Raw genomic sequence first — 17,177 nt, 5'->3', positions numbered from 1 at the left:
ACAGATGAAGTGGACTCCAGTGCTTGGGGTGCCTGATGTGGCCACGCGATGCGAACCTAACCTTGGCGTTCCTAGTAGTCTGCGCTACTTTGTCTAAGCTTAGTTAGGAAACGCGCAATTAGTTAACTGCGTTCTGGAAGGGCGGCCAGAAATTTTAGCATTTGCAGGATTTTCTGACCTTCAGAGACGCTCCACCACTTGCTCAGGGAAGAGAAAACATTCGAAGAAAATGGGACTGCCTGCTTAATGTATGAGTAATGGTATTTGAGATCGTCTATACGTAAAAAGGTGGCAGATGTTTCTAATTAATGGAGCTTGTGAACTAGGCCAGTTATTTCTTTCTCAAATATTACACCCCAAGATGTCTTGAACTTACTGGAAGAATCTCCTCAAAGTACTTTATTTCAGTTCATTTGTCTTTTTAAAAAGAGCTTATCATTTATCACTTTTGGAAAGTTTGTTCTAAAATTTAACAAGGATGGGATGCCCAAAAAGTGTGGAGTCACTTAAGCAATTAGTGCTATCAGTTCATAACAGTTTTGAGCAAAGAGTTCCTAATCACCTACTTACCTGTACTTTCAGCCACAGGAGAATTATATAGATTAATTTAGAACAGAATGGAGAGTCCAGAAATCACACTCTTATCTAGGGTCAGATGATTTTATACAAGCTTGCCAAGACAGTTACATGAAGGAAAGAATAATCTTTTCAACATTGATTCTAGGATAACTATCCATTATGCAAAAGCAGAGAGTTGAACCCCTACCTCACACCATATACTTGTCAACTCCAAATGGATCAAAGCCTAAAATGTCAGAGATCAAACTATGAAACCATTAGAAGAAAATATAGAAGTCAATCTTCATGATCTAGAGTTAAGACAATGAGTTCTCCAAAAGCACAAATGACTAAAGAAGTAATAAATATATTGGACTACATCAGAAATTAAAAGCTTTCTTTCTCTTTTTCTTGAAAGAAAATGAGTTTTGGTGAGCAGCTGTCAATCTCTGCTACAAGAAAACTAAATAGAGTTGTTTTAAGGTTTAAGTAAAGTACTATAAGGCATACACTCAACATCTGTGGTATTCACAGTAGTTAGGAAATGACAACTTGTATTATTATCTGTATGCACCCCTGTAATGTTTGGACTAATCACATGGTAGGTCTTTAGGACACGTTTGACAAGTATATTGACAGCATCTTCATCAAGTAATCATTTTTAATTGCCTTCTCTAGACTTTCTATAACTCATTCTGGCTTTTTCCAGTTACAGAGTCAAGAACAGCACTCAGTATGCCAGGAGACTCCCCTTCCTGACCTTCTCAAAGAGATAATAATGTTTCTTTTGTGTTCGCAATCTTTTTTTTTTTTTTTCTGATTTGCCAGTTTGTCTTCTGGGGGCACATTGTGGGAAAGTTTGTCATTCATTTCTTTTGCAGGGAGGGCAGAGGATGGATACTGGATATTGAATCCAGGATCATTTTACCACTTAGATACAGCCCCAGTCCTTTTATTTTATTTTATTTTTATTTTGAGACAGGGTCCTGCTAAGTTGCTGAGAGTCTCACTAAGTTGCCCAGACTGTCCTCCAACTTGTGATCCTCCTGCCTCACCCTCCTGTGTAGCTGAGGTTACAGGCCTGTGACACAGTGTCCAATTTGTCATGACTCCTGATGCTTTCCTGTGTAGCTTATAAGTTTAGTTTAAATTATTGTTGCTGTAGTAGGTTAACCATGAAGTTACTTTTAATTTCATTCCCAAATGTCATAAGTTAAATGTTCATATGAAATTTTAATCATCTTGCTCTCCACCACTGAGTGCCATCGTTATTTAACTACTGATATTATATAACATTTATACCCAACATGTAGGATAGGAGTTATTCTATAACTGATGAGATAGCAGCAATATTCAGTATGATCTGCCCTATGAATGCATCCATTATATATAAGTTTAGTGCTACTACCTTAATTTTCATATTTACACTCTGCCTGGTTTCAATTTCAAAGGCCATGGTCTTTCGTTTTTGTTGGACTCTCTTCTTTGACCTTGGGTTGCCATTTGCATTCTTATTTTACCTGGAAATGAATGAAAGCCCTGATGGCACTGCCCACTGCCTCCTACTCCCCTCCCTCTTGGAGCATGAACACATCAAGTTCAGTCAGAACACGTTAAGACTACTTTTCTTTTTATTAGAAGACAAGAAACTCTACCAAGAGATAACACTTCATGATATAATGAAGACCTTCTGGTCTGTTAGTGAAAAATAGAAATGCTTTTCTTTAAAGAGGTAAAATAAGAAACCCCTTTACATCATCTCAGGCTAACAATTATGCTCAATTTTTTAAAAGCATCTACTTTAGGAGAAGCTAATTCATATTTTACAATGACAAGGGTCTGTTTCTCCTTTGTATTGCATGTCCCACTGAAGGAGCTGCCTCTACCTGAGGGTCTTATGGAAGAACCACCTCATCTCTGCTCACACTGAGCAAACAGGGGCTGGGAGTAGAGATCAGTGGTAGAGCACAAGCTTAGCATGCACAAGGCCCTGGGTTCCATCCCAGCATGGAGAAGCGAAAAACAAAAATCAAACAGAAAGCCTAGTGCCCAAGCCAATCTCAGTGGGTAATGCTATGATTCAGATAAGTGTCTTCCAAAGGCTCATGTGTTAAAGGTCTGGTCCCCTAACCCCGGAGCCTCTTGGGAGGTGTTAAAACCTTTAAGAGAAAAAATTGGTGCAAGGTCTTCTGGTCCCTGGGAGCCTGCCCTTGCAGGGAGTGCTAGGATCCCAGCCCTTTCTCTTCCTCTTTCGCTCCTGGCTGACCACAGCTTTGCTCTTCCTGGCTTCCCTACCATAATGAGTGGCCTTGCCACAGGCCCAGAAGCAATGGGAGCAGTCAGCTATGGACTGGACCCTCCAAAACTGTGATCCCAAGTAAAACTTTCTCTGTAAAAGGGGGATTATCTCAGGTATTTGTTACAGACAATGTCTACAGAAAAAAGACAGGAAGTGTTTTGAACAATAATGTGATCTATTGCAAATCTCTTTTTTATTAGCTCTTTCAGTTTTAATTCATAATTGATTAGTAGGCATTTAGTTATTATCTCTTCTTTTCTTCTGGTACTAGGAATTTAACCCAGGGGGCTTCTACCACTGAACTACATCTGAAACCCTTGTTTTGTTTTTTTATTTGGAGACAGGTTTTCACTAAATTGCATAGGCTGGCCTTGAATTTGCGATCCTCTCGCCTCAAACTCCCTAGTCGTTGGGATTGCAGATGCATACCACTGTGCTGGGCTTGGTTATTATCCTTGATGACTTGTTTTTGTTTTGTTTGCCTAATGCATTTAGAATATTATTTCATGGCATTAGCTGATTCTTTCACAATGTAAATTTTAATGCTTAGAACATAATTCCATGGCATAGTTATATACAATCTATTTGACCATTCCCCTTTGGAAGGCTGTCGGGATTGTTTTGTTTATTGTAGCACTCAAACTGACTCCCTACCTAAAAACTATGAATACTCATTACCTATGTGGGGTTTTTAACTTTTATTTTAGTGTTTTGCCATATAGTTCATTTTTTAAAAATGTAACATTTCTCCAACAAAATGAGAGAAGTTATAAACTTCTCTAAGTAGATGGTCCTTGACTCTGTTTTAGCCATAGTCTTCATGACACCCACAGGCTTTGCTTGAGATTAGACTTCAACTCATGACTGAAGGAGTGGAGTATAGCTTTGTGTGGCTCCCTGTACTTTAGACAGGTAGGTTTCCTTCCTTGACTAGGAAAAAAGAAGAAGCACTCCACAGCAGGGAAGACCAGCTACCAAACATCATGCTTATCTTCCTCTGTCCATCATGGAGAGTTGTTACTGGAAATAAAAGTAAAAACTAAAGCCAAGGCCTACGTTTCTGAGCTCCCTTGGCATCTCCATGTGTCTTGTGTGATTGGTTCTCACCAATGAGACCAGAGTGATATGTGTCGCTTGTAGAGAAGGGGGCTAAAAACCACTGCTTGTCTCCCCTTCTTTCTTTATCAACCTATAAAAAATAAGGAAGAGTCACAAGAGGAAGGGCAAATAAGTGCTTCAACTACTAGGAAGAGGGCAACCAGCGTCCTGCAGGGAGCTCTGACTTTGGACTGTTGGGTGTGAATGTGTGAAATCACTGCAATGATTCGGTTGATTCACTCTGGGCTACCGTTGCTTTCTCCAATACACCCTCCATCTGGTTTTTCCCCAGGAGTTAAGAAGACATAAAATTTAAAGGGTCTGCCATAGCTTTCATCTTATGTCCCTTTAGGCACAGGAAAGAAAGAGAAAAAAAATCAAGTCAAAAATGTGATTTTTGTGTTTGAACTAATCCCTCCTCCAGGAATTGTCATGCTGCCCCAGATGAGGATTTGTCCAGTGAACTCCACCTAGGGAAATCAAGACAGGCAGGCATCCAGCTCCCCAGAGGCCTCTCTCAGATTTTCACCTGAGATGACACAAAAATGAAATCACAAAATCACAACATTCTTTTACAATAGAAACCTGGGGATCATCGTGCAACCATGACAAGTGGATTCTTCGAGATAAACCGTCTATGTGTGGATCCCATTGATCGTTGACTAGCTCAGGGCTAAATTTCCAGGAACAGTAGCCAAAAACTGGCTGCATAACTGACCTGAGACGTTCTCCCCTGCACCGTGCACCAGATACTACGCATACCCCACTGCCACCTCTGTGCTAAGAACTCAGCTATCATGAAACAGCTATCCCCAGACCCAAAGCCACCATGGCCTGCAGACCTGGCCTTTCCAGTTACCGTTTCTGTCACCACCTCCAGAGAAAGTGGGCCAATTTTGGTCATCTAGGAAGGAGACACCAAGACAGAATTAGAAGTGGAGGAGGTTTATGGGAGGAAATGGTTGTGAAAGATGAAGGGGTGGGAAGAAAAAATAGGAAAGGAATAATCTTCCACCTGATCCTGATCTGAGGAATGGAGGATTAACTAGGAAGAGCCTCAGGCCATAGTGACCGCTGCCAAAATAAGCCAGCCAGATCAGGAGCCTATTAGAGTCCCCTGGCCTGCCCAAGGATGGCCCAGCAATAATGCCCTCTGTGCTCATTCATTGGAGATTTCTATATAAAGCAGAGACTCTGAGTGAACATTGCAGCAGATACCAAAGGATGTCAATTAATTATACTCCTCACAATATGTCCCTTTGAAGGCATATCTCAGGGCACACTCAGGGTGTCAACTTGACTTGAATACCTAGAGAACTGGTGAAGAATTATTTCTAGTTGTGTCTGTGAGGTTGTTTCCGGAAGTGGACTGAGTGGGGAAGATCGTCCCACAAAGTAAGGAAGCACCATCCAATCAGCTGAGGGTCCTCATGTGAAACAAAAAGACAGGTAAGTGGAACACACTCTTCTTTTCCCATCCTTGGGCATCAAAACTCCAGGCCCATTGGCCTTTGGATTCCAGGATCTATATCAGTAGTATCCAGGGTTCTTAAGTCTTCAAGCTTTAACTGATAGCTTCACCGTTAGTTGGTTTCCCTAGTTCTGAGGCTTTTGGACTTGGACTGAACCATGCTACCAGCATCCCAGGGTCTCTAGCTTGCAGATGACCTCTCATAGGATTTCTCAACTTCCATAGTCACATGAGTCCATTTCCCTAATAATTCCCCTATTACATATATGTATCTATTTCCTAAGAGTTCTGTCTCTCTGATGAACCCTAACACACCCACCATGTTGCCAAAAAGAATGATCCCATCTTTTCCCTTGACCTCCCTAGCTCCTGGCTCACAGTTTATCCCATGGAGATTAAACTATGTGCCCCCAAAGCAAGGAGGCTGGAGGAAGAAAGTGTCTGGGCTTTTTAGTACCAAAGGAGGAAATAGTATCCCTGAATAAGAGTCAAAACCAGTGAGTTCCACTGTCACAGGTAAAGCACTGAGCCCACTGTGTGACAGGCACCAGGTACTAGAGGCACAAAAGCTGCCATCCTCCCCAACCACCCTGGACATGGCATGGAGGCTGGGCGGGGAGCAATGGACTGTTGAAGATAACAAAGATGATGACACATAAATCACTCTAGAACAGGAGTTTTGTTCTACAGATTAGTTCTACCTAACATTGTACTTTCTTCCACTTATTTTTTTCATACATTGAATTCAACCTCTCTAAGGAGCTTAGAGATTATATAGTCAGAAATTTTTATTTTACGATACTAAATACATTTTTACTTTTATCAAAGTAATATAATATAGACTTTTAAGAGTCATATAGTAAGAAAAAAAATCATCTTTCCCCTGCTCCACTCTGTTTTATCCTTCATTTCCATACTTCAGAGAGAATCAGCTCCTTAGCTATTTCTTTGGTGCTTACTTCTATGTTAGTTTTTCTTGATTCCTTAAAAAATTTGACTTATTGAACTTTTTTTTTATTGTGGAAGATGGACATTTAAACTCCCACCCTTACACTACTTCCCCTGCGTGCATGCACACACACACACTATAATATATACATTCTTCCCATCGAATATAGTTATTTTATAAATTTTTATTTAATTAATTTATTTAATAAATTTTTATTAAATCAGTAATATGCTTTTAAATTAAAATTATGTCACTGCTGAGTCTTTCAGATACTACTATTTTATTGTTTATGTAATGGTTTTGTATCTTCAACAGTTTATAGTGGCTTTTTTTTTTAACTTGCCTGTGACAATCACAAGTTTAGCCCCAAATGATCCTCCAGAGCTGTAAAACCTCATGGTAGACAAACCCTGCGGTGGTGCATGGGTTCCCTTCCTCCACCCCCCCCCACACACACCCCCACCCCCCCACCCCGGTCTTCTCTCCTGGAGCCCTGTTCTGCTGTAATCTGAGCACGGGTTGTGGCAGGCCTGCTGTCAGCCACCTTCCTGAGCCTCATCTGAGAAATTGCTGCACCGCTCTCTCAGGATGGGCTCCTGATTTACAGGCTCCCATGTCATCTCTTGATTGGTTTATCCCAGGAGCTTCTTGAGAAAGAGTCCATAGGAAGTTTGGGTTTTTTTTTTTTTTTTTTTTTTTTATCTTTGCACATTTTTAAATATCATCATCCTCACTTGTGTGTGGTTAACACAATACATTGTGATTGAGAAATTATTAGAATAGGAAACACCTTATTGCAATTATTTATGCTTGAACAAGATTGAAGTTTTATCTCTCACACATAAATGTAGACACAAGTCATTCAGGTAATGGTCAGCAGGCTGCACAGTCATCAGGAACCCAGGTTCTTTCTACCTTGTTGTTCACCATCTTCAACAGGTAGATTCCACCTCATGGTCCAAGATAGATGTGTCATCTCCAGGCTTTGCATCATCATCCAAACCAGAAAGAATAAGAAAAGGAAGGAGAAGGACGCAGGTAACTCCCATATACACATACCCTTAAAGTTGCACACACTACCTCTACTGACATCCCGCTGACCGGAACCTCATCATGATTATATTAACCTTCTATCCTTATTTTTAACCTATTTTCATGATCCCTTCCACAGATTTTATTGTACTTATGTCTTCATCATTAATATTATTAGATTCTTAGCACATGGTGTGAAGTAAACATGCCTTTTTACTTTCTATTATTTTTACATCATTAATTTATAACCCAGATGTTCATGTGTGATTACTACTTCTCTTTCATAGGTTATACTATCTAAAATACAAAATCATTATGTTCCTCCGAAAAAAAAAAAAATCTACTCCACAAGTCATTAATGATCTTCAAGTTTGGCCTGATTGTGTGTCTCTCTGAGGAACCTTGTCCATGTTGATGCTTCTCATCCTCAGGGCCATATGTAGCCTCCTCAATGGATGACTGCACAGTGGAAGCCAAGGGAGATTGGCGGGCTTCCCACTGCATACAGGAGAGTGGCTGTGTTGAGTGCAAATGAACAACGGGAGGGCAGAGAGTAAAGAAGGGTCTTGGACTGGATTGAGTCAGACATTTCAAAAGTTACACATGTATCAAAACATAAGGTATACAACCACAAATCTATACTGTTCCTACTCATTAGTTAAAAATGAATGAACGAACCAAAGGGTGGCTCTTGGCATCCTTTGAATCCCTCTCCTGTTTCTGAGAGTCAGCTGTATCTTTGCTCTCCCATGGTTTTGTGGTTCCACCCTTCCATAAATCTGTTAGTCCATGTTAGGGTTCTCCAGAGAAACAGAACAGACCAATAGGACACGTCACAGCTGTGACAGATGCTGCAAGGGGCACAGGAGCCAGGGGCTCTGTGGGCAGTCTGCCCAGGGCATGATCATGATAGTCTATGTACTCATTGTGTATTGTGGTGCACATTTACCTTCCAAAGCCTCCATTTTTCCATCTATAAAGTGAAGGTAGTTATAGAACATAAGAGATGATTGCATGAGTGAACTAACTGGTCTGACTTGAAAGAAACATACCCTTATATCATGGTTGGAGTCAGTTCCCTTGGAGGACTGTGAGCCAATAGATAAATTTCTGGAAGAAGTTACCTAAATGCAAGAATTCAAATGTTATTACCAGATTTTTCATCCATTTATTCATACCTTAAGTATCCATTGAGCATCTATTACTCATACTTTTCAAACTGAGAGGGCAGCAGTGTATCAGAAGGTATACAGCTGGCAATTCAACATTGCACATTTTCTCAGAGCATTACGCTTACTCAGTGAAAGCAACTCATCCCATTTTCATGTTAAAACAAGCATGCATGATCTTCATGGAAGAATGCAAAGTACACATGGAGTTTTAGGATAAAGCATTGGAGGCACATAGTAAACATCTCTGATACGTGTTTTCCAGAGTTGGGGGGAAATGTGTTCAGTATCTTTTGCCAGTTGAACATCCATTGTTAAATAAGCATTTTAAGAGGTGCAAAAAGTATACAGCCCTCTAAAAGTATATAATCTGAGCTGAAACAAGACGTAAGAGATGGTAAATCAAATAGATATCCATGCGTGTGTCTTTTAAGAAGTGTGAGATTGCTTTTGTGCCTGCAGAGTCATTTTATACTAGATTTCTACCATGACGGAACTATGAAAAGTCAATTCAGGGTTCTCTAGGGGGAATCTGAGGAAGAAAATGAAATCCAGCAGGTGCTCATTATAAAGACAGATTTTTTTTTTTTAATGGGAAAGGAAGTCTCCTTTTAACAGAGCAAAAGCTCAGGTCAGGGATGCAGACCTCTGGGAGGGATGGGGAGGATTACCAAGGGCAGGACCTGGGGGAGGACCATTCCAGGTGAACCTGCTGACCTAGACCAGGAACAACATCAGGAAAAGGGAAATTGTATTGGTGGTCCAGAGAGTAATCATTTGTTCTAAAGCAGAAGTTTCCCCGAGCCTGCCAACCCAGCCTAACAAAGAGGCTTTGAGACCTAGGACAAGGGATGTGGAATGTACCACATAACACATGCTCCCATGGAGACTGCTGAATTAAACAGCAGTTTGAGTCAAGGTGATTATGGACTGCACTCCTCCCCAGCAAGTTAGAACCAGTTCAGCACCTGAGTCTGCCTCACATTTTCCAATTTGCTTGCTCCTCCCCTTCCCTCACCTCCCTACCTAGTTCTAGTCCCTACCCATTCCAACATGTGTAGAAAAAAAAATTGCAATTCCACCCACACCATGAGCTCCATTATGTGTATTTAAATCCAGGAGCAAACCTGGGTGGTGACTCAATTGGAGGGTGGAGTAACTTAAGCCAGGTGGGAAAAGGGGTTAGGAGTCTTGATTGCCCAGTTTAGAGTGTGTGTTATCCTTCCGAGTTTGTGATTTTTATGTCTCTATAGTTGCTGGAGTGTCCACTCACATTAAAGAGGGACACCTGGGATTGATTAATTTAGTTCCCTGTATCTGGCTTCTAATCTCTGAACCAACCAAGAAATACAAAGGAATCAAGCAGACGGAGATTAAAACATTAACAGCGTAATTACTGTAAAAGCCAAGTGGGAACATGTGGCTTAGATATGTAGCAACAATGGGTCTCCTAATAACCGAATCCAAGAATTAGCCAGACTCACCCATGCAGCCACAGGCAGCCCTGGGAAACCACTAGTCTTGCTGTGGTACCACTAGTCTTGCTGTGGTACAGTCTGTGTTCATGGCCACGTACAGAACAGAGCATGTGCTCTCTGCTAGCTGATATCAAAGACTGAAAAGGAGGGGAGAAGCCTGAAAGAAGAATGCCAGCAACTCCGTCCCAGGCCACCAGCACCTCCTGGGGGAGACTTGGGCAAGGTGGTGTTGAACCACAATGCAAAGAAAAGACCACCAACTCCAATTTTAAATTAAAGCAAGCTTATATTGTGTACACAAAGAAAGCTGGCCAGCAGCTGTCTCTCCCTAAGCCAGGCTAGAGATCAGCACCCCAGCTCTCCAGGTAAAAGGTTTCATACCACAAAATGTTACAAAATGGGGGTGTCTTGGGAACTTACAGCTAACAGGATTCTGGCAAGCATAATACAAAGGCAGATAGGAGGTTAATAATCAACATGGCTTAACACTTCAAGGTAGGGAGTAAAGTGAGATTCCAACATCAGAATCTATGAGGGGCCATTTAGGGAGGGTTGTTATCTGGTCAAGGAGAGCCAGGCATGTGTGAGTTCAGAGTCCGGGCAGGAATTTCAAACAAGTTTAAACATCAGGGTGTCAGGCCAAATAGAAATCTTAGTATTTTATAGTAAAACTGAAATGAACCTTTCATAACTTTGTGACAAGATGACTCCCAATCTTAAGATGGAATTTGGTTGGGTTCATCAGTGGTATGAGAAGCCAGAAGCATGACTCTAGTAATTGTTCTTATGGGCCAAGACTTTCCCTGTCATGTGGCATGGGATAGTCTCTAAGGTAGGCAACTTCCTGAGGCCAAGAAGCCCATTGAGAGAAGGTGCTTAGCTGCATTCCAGCTGGATGCAGAAGCTGCAGCGTATCTTCTTGTTCCAGGAAGATACTTAGCTGGGAAGTATATTGTCCTGGAGGCACTAAAGGAAGGCAAAAATGACCTATCAGATTGGCACTGTTCCTTCCATCTCTGAAATGCAAAGCAGGTCTCCTGCAAGGAGGAATGAATTTACATAAGAAACCCAGGGCCCTCTGGGGAAGAATGAACCAGGGCCCCAACACAGTTTTCAGAAATGTGACTCAAAATGGGCTGGTGACAATCACCTCAACCTTTTTTAAGACACAATGAAACTATGTATTTTGGGAATACAAAGCTGAGTGTAGCAAAAACATATTAAAATTTAGTTTCAATTTAAATTATTTTTAAAATAATATTTTCTTTTATTAGATGACACATTTTCAATAACAACAACAAAAAAGAAAGCCTAATGACATAAGGATGCTTTTGCCTATTAATACGTATGTATATGCTGACAGTACTAAACCAATAATCACCACGGTGAGGACAGTTGAAGAAATTGTACACTGAAACAGAAGAGCATGAGGTTCTAGGCCAATTAATAAGACACATGAGATTGTAACTGGAGCAAGCATTCAGCCCACTTACGAAAACCAAATCGTTCCCACCTAGTGGCACCATATAAAAACTGATTATAATCATTGCCAATGATTATTGTGAGTTCTGGTGTAAGTTCTGGTGTTCTCTCTTCATGGAAACAGCCCAGTGTGTGCTTTATCTCTCCATCAAAGTTTGTGGAGTTTTAAGACTTAAAAGGGATCTTAGAAATTGTCTAGACATTGAGTTGAGCACATACCTAGCCTTCTTATTTTACAGACAAGTAAGTGGCGTACCCAAGGTCCAGTTATTGCAGGGACAAATCTGGACCAAAGTTTCATGTTTGCCCATTCATGTACATTTAGAAAATTTTCCTAATTCTGAATTTTCTCTATTTTAACTTGATTTCTCCTCCACAGGATCCACATTAAAACACTCTTCTGCACAGATATGAGCAGCAGAAATACAAGTTATCCCTGAACCCTGGCACCTACCTCCTGAGAAGTAGAGGAATTATACAGCGAGATATAGCAGGTTTCCCATGAAGCTAATGACACATTAGGGGCCCAGCAATGAGCTCACAGGGTCATGTATTTACATAAAATTTTCAAAAGTAAGATATTTTAACCACAATTTGTTCAGACAGCTGTCTCCTTCCAGTGCCAATTTCCTGTCTGTCACATTTCCCTCATGTCAAGGGTATTAGAGTGGCTGTAGGCAATTTCAGGATCCTGAGAAGGAAAAATGGACTGGAAAATACTATTTTGTCTGCAATTTAGAAAGGCTTTTTTTTAAAAAAAAAATTCAAGTTAATCAGGTAAGAAGCAATAAACATCATTTGATTTCCTAGCATTTATTTATTAAAGAGCTTAAAGAAAATTCACATACAAAAATCAATGGAATGTGAAACAAAAGTGTATTATGATAATTGAATCAAGATAAATTAGTGTTACCTTGAGGAGCAAATTACAACTGGAAAACTTTAGATCATTCCAAAGGTGATAATTCATCAAGAAAAAATATAAATTTCTAATGGAAGTATTAAATAGATTTTTTTATTGGTTGATAATCCCATTAATGAAAAAGAAGAGTAAATAATGTGAACACACTGAGAAAATATTTAAATTTCTTACTAATTGGACAGGAACTACTGCCATCTAAAAAGATAATAGAAATCATGGTATTCTATAAGGACAGAGACACAAACTGGTTAATATGTACTATTGATTCAGACAGTATTCAATATTAGATGCTGTACCAAAAAAATGTCCTGAAATCTTATAGCACATCCATGAGTAAAAGCAATTTCCCCAGATGTGACCAAAACTGTTAAAATACACATTATCGGGCTGGGGATGTGGCTCAAGCGGTAGCGCGCTCGCCTGGCATGCGTCCGGCCCGGGTTGGATCCTCAGCACCACATACAAACAAAGATGTTGTGTCCGCCGAAAACTAAAAAAATAAATATTAAAAATTCTCTCTCTCTCTCTCTCTCTCTTTAAAAAAAAAAAAGAATAGGTATAGGCTGGGGATGTGGCTCAAGCGGTAACGCACTCGCCTGGCATGTGCGGGGCACTGGGTTCGATCCTCAGCACCACATACAAATAAAATAAAGATGTTGTGTCCACTGAAAACTGAAAAATAAATGTTAAAATTCTCTCTCTAAAAAAATACACATTATCAATGAATTATAAAGCAAATAGAAATTCCCCTCAACTATCAACAAACTTTGATAAACTATGTTAGAGGAAATATGAATTATCTGCCTATTCTCATTAGAGAAAATATTAAAAGCTCAGCTTTTATGAAGAGACAAAAATTCTCGTTGTGAATGGAAAGAATGTTGGTGTGTGAGACTGTACATTTATAAAAATATTTCATTTTTCTATAATGTGTGATATTTGTGGTAGTTATCAGCCTTTTGAAATTTGTGACCTCTTGTAATTTCTTTTCTTATTCTGAAGTAAATATTATCTTTCACACCTGATTTGTACTTGTAATTTAGTACCTTTCCATTTTTAAAGAGGGCCCTTAAAATTTAATAAGCTGTACGTCCCACAAAGCCTAGACCTGCCTCTGAGTGTAAATTAAACAGCACAGTCATTTCTAATAATAAGAAATTGAAACCCATTTTTGCAACCTTTGGTTGGAAGCTGACTTCTATGGTCAACAGATGTGGAATGTACTGAGACTTGACCAGCAGGTGGCAGTGAGGTAGAGCAAGTCCAAATAGAAGCCTATGTGTGCCACTGAAAACAGCAGCAAGCTGAAAGGTTATTCCTGTACAGTGTTTGGTACCAGATGTTTCGCTTTGGCGCTGTAGAGTATTTTAGCGGACTAGTGTTTGAAGAAAGATATGAACCAAAAAGAGAGCATCCCCATACAATTAAAATACTATATGAATTTAATAGCACGCAGATCCTTAGCGATATTATAATTATTTAGTTTTGCCATTAGGAACACTATGCTTCTCAGTCTCACTACATCAAAACCAGTTTCTCCTCAGGATGTCTTCTTCCTTATTATCCTGAAGGGGATGCCATTGCATTTCTACCTATAAACAGCCTCTTCTAATCTCCAAAAGCAAATACTCATCTGCAGGGTTCTGCTGTATTCGAAGCTGCAAGCATTTCATGTTGATAAGAACAGTTAAAAAAAAAAAGTAACAGCAGCATTCCTGTGGCAGTTGGGAAGTCACAGCCAATTAAAACCCGGGTCCTTTCCAACCGTGACACCCAGGATCCTTGGAATCACTATTGATAATAATAGCTAATATGTCCAGAGGGCTGGCTGAGCGCCAATCATTGTTCCAAGTCTTTGACATCATTTTATTAACTTGAATAATGCACCCCAACAAGGGGATAGTGGGACCCTAGCCCCTTCCTGGTTCTCTCTTTTGCTTCCTGGCTATCACACAAATTTTTTGGTCTGTTCCCCTCCCCCAAAACCACTTCCTCTCCCTTCCTTGCTCCTCTCTCTCTCTCTCTCTCTCTCTCTCTCTCTCTCTCTCTCTCTCTCTCTCTCTCCCTCCCTCCTCTTCCTCTTCTCTCCCACCACATTGAATACCCAATATTTTTGTCATAGGTGGGCACCTTTGTCCACAGGGGACAAGAAGGAAAAACACAAGCTTGTAAGAGTCTATATCCAACTACTGCTTCTAGCTATGTGATTTTAGAAGAATTACTTAATCCCTGTGCCTCAGTTTCTTCATCTGAAAAACAACTACAAGGGTCCTATCCTAATAAGGATGATGCATATTCGCCAAACAAACATTTATAGCGTGTCTACCATGTACCAAATATTGCACTTGGAGCTCAATAAATATTAATTCCTTTCCGGATACCTACTTCCTCCTCACCTTTGTTAATGCAGCTCTTTCTACCTAAGAACCCCACCATCACCATCACCTCACACACACACACAAATGTTCAAAAGCAAGTTCAAAAGTTATTAGTGAAGCCTACACAGCTCTCAGGGCAGGCTCAGCACTCCCTGCTCAGTATCAATGCAGTGAATTTTGTTAGCTTTGTGAGGGATCAGTTACCTTCTCTGGACTGGAGCTCTTTGGAAGTAGGAATAGCATCTTCTCTATCTTTGCATCTTGTGTACCTAAACATACATATGTCTTCAAGAGAAAAAAATCACAAGTATTATCTCTTGTTACTAAGATTTTCTGACTCTGTGATTCTTTGGAGAATAATTATAAATGTACTTTGTGTTGAAGAGTCCTGGATATTTTCAAATTGCCTTTCATATTATGCTGAAAAATTGCCCACCTCGATACAATAAAGTCTTTTTAATTGACCCTCTTCTCGAAAAAGGAGGCTTTGAATGTACCATGTTTGGATTTTCTGATGTGTTCTAGAAGCATTTGGTAATCTAGTTAGCTAAAAAGTAGCCATTGTTCATGTTTATGTAAATTTTGAATAGATTGCTTTTAATTAATATTTCACTCTACTTATTTCTGCTAATATTTCACGTTTCTGTTACTTTTTTCTATTTGTCTTCCCTCTCTATAATATAAATATTAAAAGGGAGGAACCTGGTCTGACTTATTCACTGCTGTGTCCCCAGAGTTCAAACAGTGTTTAATAAGATTTGTTGACTAGCTGATGAATAAATGAATGTATCATATCTTTCCATTTTAATAGATTAAATTATGAAGACATAATGTAGTACATCTACGAGTATGTTTAAAGAAATTAATTGACTACACCCAGATAGTATACAATGTACAAATAGTTCTGGTTGTATGACTCACTAACACCTCCTGCCCTGGGGTCTTAATGTCTGTTTGAGTCTCTAATCCACATGCTACACCCAAACCTTTCACAGGGTCCTTTTCTACCTCCATTCCTCTCCTTCTGTGAAGACCACCTTGGTTGTTCCCTCCTCAGACTGGGCAACCTGATGTGGTCCCTCTTAACTTCCTCCTTGTATAGTTGAAAGTGAATCAATAGTTCACTTTCCTCGTGGTTCCGTTTCCACACCTTGCACTGTTTCCTGTGTGCATTTTCTCTTTTCCCAGGATTCTCTTCAATTCTTTATGCCCAAGTCCTTCATCCTTCACAGCTTGGCACAGAAACCATAAATCCTTGGATCTGACCTGCCTTCGCACTTTTCATACACTTTCTTTAGTTCATCCAAAGGAAAATGAGGCCAACACTGCAAAGCACTGTGGGCAAGGTCAAGAGAGCAGGGTTCAAGTCCTCAGGGAGTTTCCTCTCTAGGAGTGTAGGCCACTAAACTACTGGGAAGAAATATTATGCAGGAATGACCTGGATCCCTTCTTAGAATATAACCTACCATTCCAGGTTTTTTATGGTCTCATTTTATGGTCCACAGACCATCCTATATTTACATGACAGAGTAAGTGTGCATTTCAAGGCTATTTCAGAAAATTCTGGTTTTCGGCACAAAAAGTACTTACCTGTCCTTCCCATAACATTGTCCAAAGAGGAACTCGTCTACCATCATTCCCAGAATAAGTAAGTTTCCCTATGACCAGTCAGCAGACACAGAGGACAAAGCTATATGCTATAAAAAGGGATTGTTCTTTTTTTTTTTTTTTTTAATTAGCCTGGGGGATAAAATGAGGACTGAAGTGGAAAATGGGAAAGAGGTGAAAGACTTGATAGTTAAGATATGCTAAGCCCTGGAGAATGCTGAGCTGGCAGATGGTTATTTTCCATAAGAAGAAAGAGAGAGGGAGGTGAGAAGGAAGGGCAGGCAGGGAGGAGAAGCCAGAGTGGTGGCTGTCGCACCCATAGCCAGCCTGCAATCAGCCACCTTTCTGGGAAGAAGGCATTGCTGCTGTGCCCGTCAGAAGTTTATGAAAAGTTTTTCAAATGAATAAGATATACGTTTTTTTTTTTTTTAAATACTTTCCTGATACTATATACTAGAGTAAGGACACACCTAGAAAACATCTCACTAAGAGAAAGAAGCCAGTCACAAAAGGCCACATGTGGCATATGATTCTACGTACAGTACACGAAACAGCCGAACAGGCAAATCCATAGAGACAAAAAGTAGATTCCAGGGATGCAGGGGAGAAAAAGGGGAGTGAATGCTAACGGGCATGTGATTTCTTTACGGAGTGATGAAAATGTTCTAGAATTAGAGTTCATGTTGCACTACTCTGTGAATATATTTTTAAAAGCCTTGAATTGTACACTTCA

Source organism: Marmota flaviventris, chromosome 7 (assembly GCF_047511675.1).
Source record: "Marmota flaviventris isolate mMarFla1 chromosome 7, mMarFla1.hap1, whole genome shotgun sequence".
Taxonomy (NCBI): Eukaryota; Metazoa; Chordata; class Mammalia; order Rodentia; family Sciuridae; genus Marmota; species Marmota flaviventris.
The sequence above is the reverse complement of the archived record's forward strand: the minus strand, read 5'-3'. Positions refer to the sequence as shown.